An 18,063-nucleotide genomic window follows, 5' to 3' on the forward strand; every position below is an offset into this window, starting at 1 on the left:
CATTCTGACCTGCACACGTCTAGAAGGATCCCTGCACACCATTACATTACAGTTATGTGCTCAGAGTGCAGCAACATTGAGGAGCAGCTACAGTTTCTACTGGTCCTGTTCTTACTGACATTGTAAGGAATAAGATGTACCCAAATGAGCAGCTACTTATCTAATCTGACTCCCTGGAAGGCACCAGTGGTGCGTAAGCCACGCACTTTTTCAGATAAGACTTTGAGTATAATAATCCAAGCTTTATTAAATATCAACTCCCTATAACTGCCAAATCCCTCCCTAATTATTTTATGAACCTTGAAATATAATACAGAATCTAAGTGAAAAGTTAAATAGTTACTACTGTTCCATATGAAATCAATTATCAGATGCAGTAGGAGTTAATATTTTAATCAATGTGCCATTCTGGAGCTTAAGCCTTCCTTTCCCTCACTACTGTACACCCTAAAATATCTTGTCTTTAGATGGTGGTACTAATGTTCTTGCTGGTAATACTGCAAGTATTCATAACCCTTGAACCTTTCCATATTTTGTGACAGTCAAATACAAAGTGCAATAATTTTCGTTCTTCAATAATTTACTTTGGTGATTTAGTTTGATGGTTCAACCCCCCCCCAAAAATAAATAAATTAATTAAATAGTTTTCAACTATTTTTTACCAAATAAAAGGCTAAAAAATATGGTTTGCTTTTCTTGTCATACTGACCACAAAAAGTGTCCCATTCATCGAAATGCACGAACACACAACTATACATCAATACACAGATTAGGAGACAGATTGGGGTTAAACTCTTTGTTTTATGAGCACATCAACATGTAGTGGGGGAAGCTGGATAAGCATTGGTTGTGCAACTAAGAGATCTTGCAAATGAATAACATTTTTTTATTGAGAAGGCCATTGAGTCCGATTGAAACAGGATTTTTAAATGAAAATAACAAAATAGTATATTCAGATTTCTTAGTACTCATAATATGAAAATTAGCATTTTTTTATGTTCTGTAGTGTTGGTGTGGCAGATTTTGAAGCACTAGTCAAGAGATTGTCACAATATTCAAGCCTTGTTCTTTGACAGGAAATCTTTAACTTATGTTGTATTTTTTGTCCGATAGTCGGTGTATTCAGTAATATGGGCTTTGTGACTTAAAAAGCTTAGATAATTGTTAAATATTAAACCAAAGTTTCAAGTCTGAGGATTTTTTTAACTACTTTGAGATGAAAGATTTTCTTTCTCGGTTTAATGTTTCCAGGTTGAAGTTTTATTAAAAAAGTGCATCTGTATCTGACATTTTATAAAACTTTTCCCCCGGCCGTGCTTATGAACACAATATAAAAGTAAGTTCTATTTTGTTTTATTAGGACCAGAAAAGAAAAAGTACTAAAATTATTTCTGCATAACCTTTTTCTTGATACTAAAAGGTTATCTGTGCTAAACGTGACACATGGTGATGTCTTGGTGAAACAAAAGTAATGGGATCACAGAGCTTTGCACCCTGAAGGACCTTGGATGCATGCTTCATCTGCTTAACCAAACATTCAGAATACATCAAGCATGCAATTTAAATATGACATACTAGATAATGTAATTATCCATATCTATTTACATTTGAACGGCATGCATACATGCACAAATTCATAAAGTAGTTAAATATCATCTACTTGTTCATATTTGCATTCATATGCACACAGAAAAACTGACATAAGTGCAGAAAACTGGCATTCAATCTAGTGCACACTACCACCTACCTAGAGCTCCACTTTTTAAGTCAGAGTGCAATTTAACAAAGATTGTTATCTTTTCAGTTAATCCGACACGTATGGTTTGCTGCTGCTGGTTTTCAATTTTAGTTACACAGACAGGACCTGAAAACATGTCTTCCTGAAAATGGTTTGAAAGACGCTGGAAGGAATGAAAAATAAAAAGTCCACCAATTTATGCCTAAAGACTGAAATCTGGGAAAGTTTTCGGGCCTTACATCTGACACAAATTCTTCCAGCAGTAATGCTGAAAGTCAGGTTTGAAGACATTGTTTGAGAAACCTTAACCACCTTTCATCTAAATGTAGGCCATGTTCACACTGCAGCCTGTAGTGACTGAAATCCAATTATTATTATTTTTTTTTTTGCCCTTATGCAACTTGTGTGTGATGTTTTCATGACAGTCTGAATATATATCAGATTTTTACAAAAGGAACCCAGGCCAATTGGATCTGAGGTCCTAAATCCAATCTGTACGTCACTGATACTTGACAAACATCTCTATTGTCTATCCTGATGCACAGGTAGAAAAACAACAACCATGGTGGTCGACAATGAGAATTAAGTTGCTAATGTGCTGGCTCCAATTGGACAATTATGAATGTGCTTATAGGCCTTTGTCATTCTCTCAAATATTGTGGAAATTTCTTTATTCTTTGTCATATTTGCCAGTTCAGTGGTGACATTTTTTCTGCACAGTTCTCTGGAGTTTTCACGACAGGATTTTGATCAAGCCAAACTCTGGACTTTGACTGGACAACTGCAACATCTTGATGTTTTTATTAATTTATTCATTTTTTCGGAAACGATTAAGTTTTCTGGCAGATAGCCCCACATTGGATTACAGAATATAGATTGAGGTGTAATTTTATTAAAATAAAGTTAAATGCACAAAATAGGTGCAAAGCCAATGCAAAACTAGTTTAAATGAAATCAACAAGCTTGTTCAGCTCTGATGATTATACTGAACTGAAAAGCGTAATTATAAGTCTGCAACACATTGTAAAAAGAAAGATGTATCATATCTGAATGGTCTTACATTACAGACAAAGATAAGAACTTGACTAAAACTAACACCGTTAGTACACTAAAAATCCCTCCTGTTGAAGACAGACTACTTCATGCCATAAGTAAACTAGTAGGTTTTGCTTCATGTAGTCAGCAGCTAACATTTCCTTTTACCATTTCGGCAAAATGCCAGTTTAATTTCCATCTTCAAACTGTCCTCTCCCTCTCTCTTGTTCCAATAAACTTCAACATGTTTTGCAGATAGAATGACTTATCTTGTTGCAGATTCAGTGCCCAGGGTCAATTTCCCTCCAAATGAGAGCATTATCTGCAACAAGCTGTCCCCTGATCTAAGCCTGCGCTCCTGCCGGCTTCATTTGTTCCAGGCAGACGAACTGAAGACTAAAAACTCCCCTTGTGCTTTGTTGTCGCTGCCTGATTGTTCTGTCAGACTCAGTGTTTCTGTGTTTGGTCTGAGGCATGATAAAGAACAACCAGCAGACTGTAGCAAATGTCTTTGCTCACGCTTACGAGAGAAGATTACATGAAGTGGGAAGCCTGACCAAGGAAGAAGCAGGAGTCAAAACACCGATAAGAAAAAAAAATACAAAATCAGTTGAATTAAAAAAAAAAAAAAAAAAAAGTTGTCGCTATAAAACTGAGGGGACTGAATTTTTTTTGGCAACATTTCTTTCTGCTGGTACTTGTTTGAAGAAAGGAATTTATTTTTATTGCTTGCAGCAGTTCTGAACTGTTAAAGGCTGAGGTGATAATTCAGCAACTATCCCTTCAACTGCATCCATTTTGTTCCTTTGTCACTCCATTTACTCTTATGTGTGTATGACTAGGTAAATTGTCCCCTGTTTGTTTTTGTATTGTAAATCAAAACTGATTGTCAAAGGTTAGAAGACACATGATATAAGTTACATAAAAGTATAGTGCTGGTTTTGAAACAGGGGCATTTTCTCTTCCTTTTAATTAAAATAAATAAATAAATTTGTTAAACTCAACTACAAAGTGTCATAAAATCATAAATGTATACAATAACATAATTTACACCACGTAAGAAAGTTTTGGGATACTTTTGGTTATTATGACTCAATAAAAATACAAATTTGAAAATAGAGTTTTGGTTTAAAGTTTCGGCCACGTTAAAAAAACTTTTAAAGACTCCTACCTCCCTCTCTTCACTCTATCTGATGGCAACATAAAAGTATGATTCAGTCTTTTTTGTCTCATATACAATTGTTTTAAATGCTTTAATCATTACTCTGATTCTAGGTACAGGCAACTATTTTCTTGTTTATATCTGGGTTATTGAAGGGCATGTTCTTTTATCACATTTTAGAGTTGATGACTTGATCTCTGGGAATTGTTAAATTTGGTTTCATTCATGTCTAGTCATTTAAATTTAGAAACCATTCTAACTCTCAACCCTGAGCCTGTTCATTAAAAAATACATATTTATGAATATGAATGGAGCTGCTGTGAATGCTTAAGTATCAAATGAGTCATATGTTGCACTGGAGAACATATACAGGCCCTTTTGAAAACAGGCTACCTCTGTGGTTATTAGAGGTGAAAAAAGAATTCAATTCTCATATTTGCCGAATGATATAGTAGAAAAAAGATGTTAGAGAACGCCGAGATCAGAAAATGAATGAGTTTCAATTGAACATTTACTAAAATAGCCGGAGGTTCACAGTGACAGTCCATTACTCTTTAGAATTTGTTATATTGGTATTGGATTATAGATCTTGTCACCTCAGTCAACTCGGTTAATTAGTTCAAACAGGCATCACGGTATGCTACCTGCATAAAGAGAGGCAAAGCAAATATTAACCCTGATCATTCTCCATTTTTCTATGCACACACTTTAGCACATATGGCTGGAATCCACTTTCAGTCAAATGTGCTTGAAATAAAACATTACAAATGTTTGACACCTGACTTTTATATTTGCACATGGATTACAATATAAAGAGGTACTATAAATGAGGTAAGGAGGCAAAGCAGAATGAACCTAAAGCACAACAAAAACTTCCACCCAACCCTCCGTTCTTCCCAAAGGGTCAAAGAGGCCAGAAAAGTTGACAAGAAGAAGAAAAGGAAAGAGGACGGTGAACAATGGACAAGTTTCCTCTAGAAATAAGGCAAAAGCCTTGGGAAGAAGAACCATTTTAATATGTACTCTAAATCTCAAGGCGAAAGTAGAAGGAGGTTGAGAAAAAGAGAAGACACGGATTTGAGGAAAAGGTAATGAAAAGATGAGGCAGCAGAAAACATAATGCGGAGAGGGAGACTGAACAGATTGGGTGAAAAACAGGGAGAAGCAGAAAACAGGAGAAAGGGAGTAACAGAAAAGAGTGAAAAGGGCTGGTGAAGGACTGGTAATATACGGCAAAATGAGACAAACCCTTTGGAAAAAGAGGTGAGGATAAAGGCAAAAACAACCAGTCAATTACCAAGTAAGGATATGCAAGAGATAAGTGTGGAACATATTAAGGAAACAAATGTACATTTAAATATGAGCATCAGACAAGCAAGTAGACAATTTAAAGAAGGAAAACAGTTAGAATTGGATGTATACCAGCACCATTCGGACAAGTTAAGAGGAGAGGCTGGTGGTGCATGTGAAAGATGGTAAGAAAAAGAGAGGGGGAGAGTAAGGTATATTGCAGGACTAAGTGGCCACAGTGCAGTCTGCCAAATATAAAATCAATAGACACTATCTCAGTCCGACCTCCTACTGCTGAATCCATCAAAAAAATTTAACGATTCTTCAGTAAAAGATGCAGCATGGCAACACCGGAGAACTTGACTGTGTGTGCAGATTTCTTTGCATGCAGTGTATGTTGTGTGTGTATGCATAGCTCAGGGAAGTCCGCCTAACAAAAAAAATAAAAAAATGCATGTAAATGTCAAAACACAGAAAGGATCTTTCCTCTGTGATGATGAGGCTGTTGGGCTCAGTGTCAACATGTTAGGGCAGTGTCGCTACATCTCTGAATGAATATCCAGGACACCGTTAGAGGTTGTGTGTTCGTGTGTGCTGACACGAGTTTTATGCCAGAAGTAATTTCCAGGTACATAAGCTAAAATGTTGTTGCCGTTTTATGGACTTGCAATTGTGTTGATGCTGTCAAGGTCTCTTAGTTCAACTGACACATTCACACACATTTTTTTGCTGAGAACTAACGCAAAGCGAGACTTTAATGAACACTTGGCCCTTTAGTTTATATAAACTATTACTTACAGAAAACATGCAGTCACAGAGAAAGAAAGCTTAGAGGGACAAGAAAGAGACGAAAGAATTAACAAAGGGAAGAACAGATGACGAAGGACAATGAGGAAGGAGGAATTGATGGGACGAAGAGGAAATGTAGTTGGGTGGGGTGAGTGGGACAGATGGATAGAGGGGCAGGGTGAGTGAGGGGAAAAGAAAGTGATAGAGAGACACAGAAGAGTGTAAATTTGCATAGGGGTGAAATTGAAGTAGCTTTGAAAGGCAATTCAGCTAAATCAATTTAAAGTCCTCTATTGAAGGACTAGTGGGATATCTAAATAACTCAGCCAGGGGTTCGCACACATCCACAACCTCACACATACACACAACATCTAAATAGATCAACCAGACCATCTGCTTTACATATAGATTCCACTTTCATGTGGGACTGGGGGACTGGTAAGTTTTGGGTAAAGTACTCGCAGTGTTGTGGTACTCGAAATTGGTCTTGGTCTCGAGACCGGTCTTAAGACCATTTTTTGATGGTCTCGGTCTCGATACACTCTGGTCTTGGTCTTGTCTTGGTCTCGGGTTAGGTGGTCTTGAACACAACACTGAGTACTCGTAAATATTAAATATCAAAACCCAGAAGTCGAAAACTTCCATGGACTGTTTCAGCTGACCTGAACGTTTTACAAAGATATCTATGCACAAAAAAAAGAGAAAGGCAAAAGTTTTACCATTGAAATTTGAAAGAACCATAAGAAGAAAAATCATCATCTAAAAATATTATTTCTCCTTATTACAGTTCTTATTTCTAATATTCAATGACACAAAGTCTGTCTGACATTTCTTTGGTTTATACACAGGTCTAGAGAAATTACAATTTTGCATCGCTGTAGCAAAATGGATCTCCAGCTGTACCACCAATTTCTTCAAAAACAGCACATATATCACACATAGGCTACAAAATTTAGAAAAGAGCAATGGAAATATTTAAGCAACAAGTCAATACTCAAGCTACTCTATGCAAGATTCCAGGGTTTCCCTTGGCGACACCAGATTCATTGGCAGAGAAAACTGACTTTAGATACAACCACTTACATTGCAAGATCAGAAAGAAAAGCAAGTGCATATTCTGTTGTTCAAATTTTCGTTTTTTAAAATCTTTTATATAATTTCCTGTACAAAGTACTTTAGGCATCTTCTATAACCCTTTTCAGGTTTAAATGAAGGGTGTAATCAACAACCTTACATCAGCCTCAGGCCTAAGACTGAGCTCTGTGCTCACTTGCTACTAATATGTCAAAATGATAACCTACTATGGAAAACAAATATGCCACGCAACTCTAAAAGATATATCTCTAGAAGATATACCAAACCCAAAACAACAGCCTGCTCCAGCTGCAGCACTTTATTTGAACCATATGAAAGGTGTGTCTAACTGATTATTATTGATTCTTTTCCCTTTTCAAGTTTTGATCATGGAAGTAACAGGTGCAGGATAATGAAGTAGATATTGAGCACATTTACATTAGCTTTTGCTTGAATACTTGATTGATTTTGTATACAAAATAAAGCTTCTGAATTATAAAATAAGAGTGGATGGTTATCAGACCTACGAGCCAGTTTTAAAACAAGGCACTCATTATTTGCACAAGCATTCCTTTTCTGATCCAATATTCCTCATTGGCTGATGAGTTGTAGAAATTAATGACATCAAAACTACTACAGTTTTCATTTAGCGATCCTTACATCACAAGCATGAATACACATTTTCACATTCATTTCAATACTACTGCCGTAATTTGATTGTCAGTCAGTGCCCCAGGGAAAATAAATCATCCAATTAACACTGAGCTAATGGGCGGGATTTTAATTAGAGCTGTCTACATTCCCTCTCTTGCTCTTCGTGTTATTTCCACAGCTATTCATCTTTTTTCCAAACACTTGTTTTGTCGTGCTGATTGCCATTCCGTGGGGGCTTTTTTGCGCCTTCCCAAAACAGGGACAGACACAAAACATACAGCTGAATTGGTGTGTTCAGTTCTAAACACACACACGCAACCACGCATGCACATGCACTCACAAACACTCACACAAACAAAAAGCCATGCCAGTACTCATCAAATTGATGTTTCCTGAGATTAATGTTGAAGAATGAGAGACTTGGGGATTGGGGTTTGGGATGATAATGGGCGGAGGTTAGAACAGTGAGATGCATGTGAATATATTGTATTACACTCTCTGTTGGCTGTTTTAGGACAAATTTCTGAGAGAAAAAAAGCTTTAGCATTTAAACTTCAAACTTCGGGTACAAATGATGGGCTATTCTACTAACATTTATGAGCTACACTTAATTGAAAAGCGATATTTGGAAATCAGTCATTGACTACACATGCTTTTAAGCTATCCCTTAAACATTAGTTGCTTAAATGTGCTGTCTTGAAGATTTTGCAAATAAAGTATTTTGAATTTCAGGAAAATACATTAACAAGGACAGATTGTGGAACAAGACAGCATTTCAAGAACATACTGTTTGTTTTCACTTTGCAATGACTACCCGCTGGAACTTAATGAGTAGTGAAAAGAAAATTCTCAGTAAGTGAATTTGAGAGTGTAGTGGGCTGTCTTCAGGATTTTTCTACTGTTTTGACTTGGTTCTCATAATCTGATTGGTGTGTTTAATAATGTAGGCTTAAGATCTAAAACTAGACAGATGCAAAACAAGTGCATATATTCTAATTTCCCCGAGATTTGTAATTAACACACAATTAATCCATAAGATATCCTTCAACATTCTGCAGCTGTTTTCTTCCAGCTCATTAATACAATGTTTTTGGTTTGTGTTTTATCAAAGTGTGTCCTGTACACCCCAAGGGAAGCTTAAATTTATGTGATCTTTAGAAATGCCCAAGACCTTTGAAATCAGTTTCAATATTGAATGGGACACTGAGTACAAGGAGGTAGTGGACTGTTTTGAGTAAGACAATGGGCGTAATTGTGGGCAGTAGATGTGGCAAGGCAATGCCAAACATTACTTAAATCCTTAATTGGGAAAAGATGTTGACGTATCAGAGTATTTATTCAGTCACATGCAATTCCTATAATGGGACTGCTTAGAAGATGGAACATGAAGCATGTGCTCAAAAATTATTTGCCTGAAAGAGGAGCTTTCTGAATCATCAAAAGAGCATCGCATTACATGAGATGTCTAACTGGAACAGCCAAAAAATCCCTTGTAGAAGACATCGCAAAGTCTGGATTTAAACTGGCCCTTCATGCTCGAAAGCTCTCCAATGTGACTAAATTTAGAAAAAAATATGTAAAAGAGTGAGCCAAAATTCCTCCACAGATTATTTTCTCAAAATAAACAGAGGGAAATGCATCTTGTATTTATTTAGGTCATCACTGTTGCACATAAGTAATGATATCAGTTCTCCACTGATATCATGATTTTGTAAAAATAATCCTAAAATTTTTAATGTATCTTTACAGGTATTCCTGCGCAATATCTAACATACATTTACTGCTTCCTTGGATTATATATGCTTATTGGAAACCAAATGACTGTATGTAATAATTTTATAACATTAGAGACCCACAGCAGCAGAGTTTAAAGATTTACAAATTCCTTTCCGTCACATTAATCCCCATGAGTTTCTGGCTCTAGAAGTAAACCCAAATAAAGAGCCTAATTTAGATCATTTTCAACTGAGACTCAATCTGCATGATTGGAGGCAACTTCAGTTTCATCAGTTCAGTCAGCATTAAATGCCATGGACCAAAAAAGGCAGCTAATGCTCATCGTATAATTTGCTATATAACTTTAACTTGATAATGATCTGCAAAATCAGCTTTTTCATCAATGGTTAATGCAGCAGTTACTGCCACTTAATGCGAAACATAACGCATTCCCACCAGCACTTTTTTTTTGAGTTTGACGTGCATTATTCGCCAACACTCTTTATAACATGTTGTGTATTCTTTTCTTTTAATTGGATTTACATGCTTCAAACCAGTGCAGCATTCTAATGTTGCATCTCACAGCTCCCTTAGAAATCTGCTGTGACAAGTGTCAAAATAGACTCTTAGATCCTGCTGATCAGAGCAGCGTGGGAACGTACAAATTTTAGACACAAACATCAAAGTTCCCAAAGGTTGTTGCTTTTGTGCATGATGAAGAGGAAATAACTTAACATATTGCTGAAGTTATAGAAAAGATAAAAATCTCCAGGTTGATTTGAGATAAATGTTTTAAAAATATACCTCATATTGTTATCTGACTTTTTAATCACATGGTCTAATTCCATCCAAATCAGCAGGAGTTGACCAATTCAAGAAAAAGCTTTGAGCTAGAAAAAACCCCCATTGCATTTCAATTTTATAACTGATAAAATATTAATTATATTTTGTTCAATATTAAAATTTTAGTTATAAATTGATTACATATTGGGTTCGAAGACGTATTAAACTTACTTCACTTCATAAATAAAGCAGCGTGTTTGCACAGAAGAATTTGGCAAAATCATTTTATATTAATCATTGGTTAAAAATTGCATTTCTGAATATTGAGATCAAATTAAAATTAAAATACACAATTTGATTGCTTTCCCAGTGATATTGAAATTCCTGCCTCTTAAGTGTTTATACAAAAATGTCTAAAATCAAAATAGTGTTTTAGCCCATTTATGGGAATTTTAAATGGCTCATTCAAAACTATGTGAAATCAGTCACTTCTCCTGTCCTGGGACACATGTGTTGGATGTGTTTAATTTGAAAAAAAATAATAATAATAACAATAAAATGTATATCCCAACACCATAACATAGTTTACTGGTAACCTTTCCCATACAGAGGAGTAAGATTTTGCTAGACACTAAATGTCAATACAAAGGAAGATGTAAAACATGAGCGTGATTTGTGGACATTTCATGCAACCATTTGTGCAAATATTGAACATTTTTATAACATAGGACTATTTAAATTAATCTAGGTTCTAAATTTCACTAACAAGATTTCAGACTTTAGGAAACCAAATATTTAATCTATGGCTCAAACACTGATATATGCATATATATAGAGGGATCAAAATACCAATCTTGGAACAGTAAGATAAGCATCTTACTACTGAGCAAAAGCAGATCCATGGTAGTGTCTGTCCCATCAATGCCTGTGTGGGCGTGTGTACATATTTGATCAGGATTGTGTTTTTTGCCCTCATAGCCTCTGTGTTAAAGGAGAGATGTACTACCAGCTTTTAAATTAGTTATGCATCACTGCAGGTATTCACAAACACCCCAAGATGAGAGGCACACACATTAAGGTGATGCAGACACTAGCATGCCACAACTACACACCCTATTGAATAATGACAGATAAAGGCATAAAAATGCATGGCCAGAACGTCCTGCCCTCGATGGTTACAGTTGTAGGGAAACCTACTAAATATAAGGGAAAGGAACAACTGGGGAGTAGCAAAACAGAGGCTATGACATTAAAAAAAAATCCAGATAAGGGGTAGAGGGAGCCAACAAGAAAGTGCTTTGATCCAAGAAGAAACACCAGAAAACTCAGACCAAGCCAAGAGACTGGCCAAGTTTTATTTGATTGTAAAATAGTCATGGTTCATCCCAAGATGAACCCATGACATATATTCAGAAAAATATATGTCTGGCTGATGCTGTTGCTGTCTTTGCTAAAGATATATTTTGGGTGTCCAGATTTATTTTGTGATTTATATTTTCTTAAAGTACTAATTCAAAAATCATTTCATCTCACATAGCAACAGCTTTGAGATTGCTGCAGTGTCTGTTTTTTTCTGTTTTTTATGTGTTTGCATGAGTTTCTGTTGGTCGGCCTCCACGTGCTTTTGTTGCTACAACATATCACATATCACCAAATTTAAAAAATCCAAAACACAAAGAGACTAGCTGAACAGACACAATGGATAAACTCAGACAGCGAGACAAAAACAGAGATCAAAATATGGACATAGATGGAACTAAAAGTTCAAACACCAATGGCTCATAACACAAAATTCTTACAAGGGAACGTGGATCTCTGTATTCATTGCCACTATTCTAAAAAAAATGCTATAAAACAAACTGAAGAGTTTTATCACTCACCAAAACATAAACAAATGAATTATAAAATAGTCATGGGTTCATCAATTTCTCTGGTACCCATGAAACCATTACTTTTTATGTCTGGGTCTGTCAACCCTCTAATCTTAAATCAATCTACCATTCATTACGAAGCTCACCAATTTAGCAAAAAAAAATTGGGTATTCTCCGTTGCATCTAGAAAAATCCCCATCTATTACAAATCTAAGGACTCAGCTGCTGGATTGTTACGCATGACAGAGAGCCACTCCTGAAACATAAACTGTAGTAACCTTGACTGTATGTGGCTGCACCTATTAATTCACAGTATCCTTGTTTGGACTTATAAAGGCTATAAACTATTAGGGAGCAGTGATTCAGGGAAGAATTTTCAGAATAATGGCAGAAGCTGAGCCAGAATGTCAAGACAAATACAGTAGCTGGAAAATATAGAGACTACGCCGAAGGGTAGTCTGCTCTTTGACCACAGACAGATTGAGAAAAGAGATAGTTGGATGCAGGTGCTGGATTTTATGAGGGCCGTTTGAATGAATTACATGGAGGGTCATCCATCTATTCCAACTTCACTTTCTGAGTACTCAGCTCATGTTCTCTTTCTTCTCATCTACTATTCCTCCTTCTTTTCTCTTGCCAATCTGCTTCTTGAAAAAGTTCCTAGCAACCTGTTTTCTTTGTTCCGTCACTCCTTGTTGCTTACATTGAAGCTTTGTTTTAACAAAGAGTCTAGTAATATCTGTGCACCTATTCTTTCTACTGCCTTATATTGCTGTGGTTCATTTTTTTAGTGCAGAGAACAGAAAGATGAGATATAGTTTGCAGCAGTAGCATTTCTCCATATCACCATGCCACCATCTTTAATTCAGTATGCTTTCTGTAGGCAGAAGTAATAAGAGAAATATTTGCTACTGTGCTTTGTCATTTTTTTTCCAATAAGAGATCAGTAATGATTACAAAGGAAATGATTCAAAATTCAATTTAATACTTTAGAATCCAACATTGGTTTCTTCATTTTAATGTGCTTTAGAAGTCTTCAGATTTTTGCCTGAATTTTATTATTTGAGCCATGTTTATATAAAATTTCTAGGACTTCATCCGTCCGCATGAGATGGAAATAACAGCTCTAGGAGAAAACCTATAATTTCCTTTTCCCTGGTGACAATCTGCAGCTCATCTGGGGGATCCATGCCTGTCCAATGCCAGTGACATACTATGTTGCCAGAAGTATTTGCTTGCTGCCATTAAACACATATGAATTTAAGCAACATCCTATTCTTAATCCAGAAGGATTTGTAATCCATCCTACGCGGCTAAAACAACTTCAGGTCCTTGGTAAAGCTTTCCCACAAGGTTTACTAATGTGTTTAAGGAAATGTATAATAATTTTTCCAGAAGTGTATTTGTGAGGCCAGACACTGATGTTGGCCAAGATGTCCTGGCTCACAGTCTCTTTTATCCAAAAGGTGTTCTGTCAGGTGGAGGCCAGTCAAATCCACACCAAACTTGCTAATCCATGTCTTTTTTGGATCTTGCTCTGTGCACTGGTGTGCTGTAATGTTGAAATATCCATACGTATACTATAGCCCACTCTGCATAAGAATGTGCACAACACGGTGCAATCAGGTTCTCTAGCACCATTCTCCGTGCAATTAACAAACCTGTTTGATAATTGACAGTCCAAAAAACACATTGCCATTGCTCGAGAATCCAGTGGTGCATATCTTGCATTGTGTTTGGTGATGTCAGGCTTAAGGCCCCAATGTACTTCATGCAAAGTGCTGAAATCAGTTCTCATCGACAGACGTGTGACAAAATTTGCATCATTGTTGTCTAAGTGTCATCTAATTGGTCAGAAATGTGTTGCTGTTCAGAGCAGTAATGCACCCGGACAGCAATGTTGATATTTCTCTTCAACTAGTCTCCTTCCACTATCCAGCTTTGTATATGCAGGAGACATGGATACTTTTGAGGAAAGTTTATCTGAAACAATGAAGAATTATGTATATTTCTATGAAGCTTCACTGAACAATTGCAATAATAAGATTGACAAACGGTTTATAACTCCTGGATGGAAATTGTAATGTTGTTCATAGAACATTACGGGTCTACAGAAAAGCGTGGTGCTACCTCTGTGACCAATATGTAAAAGCAAAACAGAAGATCCAGGGAGGAGTAGTGGTATGGCATAGACTGACAAAGGAGGGGTCTTCTCTAGGTGGTCTGCGCCATTGTATAAAAGACGCAGAACGAACAGTTTGAAACCATGTAACTGCGTGAGAGTTGTTCAGCTTCAGTTGAAGTAGGCCGGGGCCTTTAGATGTAGCTGACTGGCCATGAAAACCCATTTTCATCAATACGGTTCTTGAGCTAATCTGAAGGTTGGAGCTCTGTAGCTACTGACTATGCAAAAAGTTCTAAACCTCTGCGCATCCACTCTGTCACCCGGTCTGTCACACCCACTCAAAAATGTTATGTGGCCTAAAGACTTTTCACAATATAAAAAATTCTAAATTGATACCAAGAAAAATACTTCATACTGGGTCTTACCATTTTTGATGTAATGGTAAAATCATTAACAGTCATAGGTTATAACAATAACAAGAATAAAGGAAATAGTTTGTTTTATGGTTATTTATTTATCATTTAGAATTTTGAAATGTTATCAGAAAATGATCCAGAAGTAGACAATACAAATTAAACTAATCTAAAAACTTATTTCTTGTAAGTCCATTATAAATATACTAATAGTGTGCATAAAAGGAAAAAAAAACTCTTAAAAAGTCTATAGCAGTGGTCAGTGTTGTTCTTGTATTAGTTTTTTTTTTTTTTACGGGTGTTTTCACATCATAGTCTCCTTCATGATGCAGCTGAGGCTGCTCAGACCACAGCTTGTGTCCAGATGGTCAACCGTTCAGTTCCCTTTGGTGTTGTTCTCTTGAGTCATAGCCACCGTCAGGCTCATTCTGCCACTTCTGAGATAGCAGTGCCCCTAATCCTTCCATCAAATGGCCAAAAAGCTCAGATCTAACTGCTAGTTCTTTCTGATGCCCTAATACATAACTTTGTTTCTAAATATTTATTAAACCCTGTTCCCTCTCCCGGAAGATTTATTTCAGTGTCAGAATCAACATTACGGAAGTGTTTTCAGGCACAACTGGGTGAAGTTAGTGAAATAAAACAAGTGAATATTGGTCTGCAGGTGGAACATGCAGAGGGAGTTTAAAACAAATTTCTAGCATATATACTTAGTAGCTAAAAATACCGTGTGTTCAGTTTCATCTTAGCTACTCAGAGGAGGAGAATGGAAATATTCTAATTAATTCCTTCTGCTTCAGTTTACATTTTTGCTGCAGCACTGCTTAGTCCGCTTTAATTGGACTCTATTACGGTTAGTTTTGGAACATGTGAATGCACAATCGAACTCTGACGGGGACCAAACTGCAGGACATTTATTTAATACATATTTACTTCAAATGTAAGTAAATTTGGTGATTTTTTTTACGTGGTTGTTTGCACAGTATGCATTTAAGTGTTTGATCGAAGTTTCATATTATTTTTAAGATGATCTAAGGCTGCTGCAAAAGGCTTTTGTGAAATATATCTTGTGGATTAATGCTAAGAAAGATAAAGTGCAGAGACAGGGTGACAGGGGATTATAAATGAGAAAACTATTCATCTTTTCAAATCATAAAAGATATATTTTGTTTATAAGTTTAAATTAAGCAATATCTAGCTGTGCACTGCGTTGTATTGGGTTGTTGTCGCTGAATCGTTTGGAGTCATAATTATGATTAAGTGTGGGCTGATTCACATTCAGTGTTAAGCTTTTTTTCAGTAGTTTAAGCTATAGAAAAGGGTTGCTACACATTCTTCATGTCTGTACTCGAACATTTCCAGACCTACATTGGCTGAGTTCTTATACTCAGCCAATGTAATTTATTGTGCACAATAAATTAGTTTGGCTTTGAGTAAATATTAATAAGAGCCAAAAAGGAATTAATAACAAAGCTAGTAATTCTAATCAAAATTAACAAGACGGGAAGCCACCTATAGATAACAAATTAACATCAAACAGCTCTCAGTCTTAATAAATTCAAAGCTCATGTGTCATATTTCACTAGAAACTTTCTATAGTCGTTTGTAATACAATACTGGAAAAAACACAACCTTTATGGCTGGCTGGATTGATATGTGGATAGTTGGCTTATGAACTATCCACACACTAAGGAGAACATCAACATGTTTAGATGGATTTACAAATGTTCCTTCTACTAGTTTTTCTTTTTTATGCTTAGCCAAACATGGAAAATACTTATTCTATTCACATTTTTAGAGCTTTACAATAGAAAGACAGAACCATCTGATTTCAAGAGAATAACAAAAACCTAAGATGTGAAACAGCACCTCAAAAAGACTCTACTTTGAACTTTAGTAACATACAGAATATACAACACTCAACTGCATCACTTTTGCTTACACAAGCAGCATAATTTTCTAACAGGTTAGACTGCACAAACCCACGTACATAAAAATTATATCAGCATGCGAACACAGGAATGTCTCCTTTCTATTCATCAGGAAACTAACCACCAAGTAGAGCCCTGGTGTTTTCTTTGAACCTTCTTTTGTATTTGCTCTTATTGCTGACATACTAAGACTAAAGGAGAAAGTGAACAAAGGCATGAAAAATACGTATACAAACAAACAAGCAGTAATCATGCTTTAATGTGTGTTCTCCATTTATCAATGAAACACTTGAAGAACTTTGAAAAAAAGTGAGAAGTTTACATAACTTGGAACAGCTTTATCAAACAATAGGAGACATTTAAAAAAAAAACTTGACTTCAAAGTACCTGCTTATTTTTTAACAGTAACAATAGCTCAGTTATATACTACACACCTTTACATGCTCTTACTCCCTCAGAAAATTAATTTATTCAAACAAGCTGGTGTGTGTTGACTAAATCCTTTTATGCCACATATAATTTAAAAAAATGTCAGAAGAACTGTCAAGGAAACAAAACGAAAGAAAGAAGTTCAAAGAGATGAAAAACATGACCCCATCACAGGCCATGAAAGAGTGTGCACACGTTTTATTTGTGATGAGGCAAACACACAAGTAGATGCTATTATATCCTGCTTTCATGTAAGGATAGTGCAATAAAAGAAAACATTTGAAGCAGCAAAATTGTAAATAAAGGTGTTTTAAGTTAGGTACAAAGAAGAGCAGCGAATGAAAGAATTCAACTGAAACAGATATTCAGAAGAGTATGCAGAAAAAGTGGAAGTTGTGTATGAAGTGTATGGGTGTTTGTGGAGGCCCTCATAAAATACAAATTAACATTGATTCCAAAAGCCAAGTGAGATAAGGAAACATTAACAAATGCAGGACAGTCATAAAAAGACCTTAAATCAGTTGAAAACTTTGTCAAGAGATTTGAATTAAAATAATTTTTATACTTTAGATTTAAAAAGTATTATTTTCACATTTATATGGAAGCAAACACTTTACTGGAAACAGTAATTCAGAATGGTGTCACTAAACTGGAACAAATAAATAAGGTTGACAGTAATATATCAATAGTGAAGGAACCATCAATGTTAACGTTATACTTCCGGTAATGAACTCTTATTTTGAAATTCCAAACGGTACACATCCTGTACAGAATTATTGTCAAATATTGGAATTAAATGCAAAATAAACTACTCACGGAGCTTTGCAGGTTAGCTGTTCCACTCTTTGTACATCTCCCGAACCATGCGGCAAACACATACGTATAATTCAACCGGAATATGCGGTAGCTAATCAACAGGCCTGCATGCCCGAAGCAGACGCCAACAGAAAGTAAACAAACATAAATTTTCATACATCTTTACTTTACTTAAGTAGATTTAATTGTGGATACTTTCGACTTTTACTTCACCACATTTCTATAAAGCGTTGGGT

Source organism: Poecilia mexicana, unplaced genomic scaffold, assembly GCF_051168715.1.
Source record: "Poecilia mexicana isolate PSO_F unplaced genomic scaffold, ASM5116871v1 scaffold_9, whole genome shotgun sequence".
Lineage (NCBI taxonomy): Eukaryota > Metazoa > Chordata > Actinopteri > Cyprinodontiformes > Poeciliidae > Poecilia > Poecilia mexicana.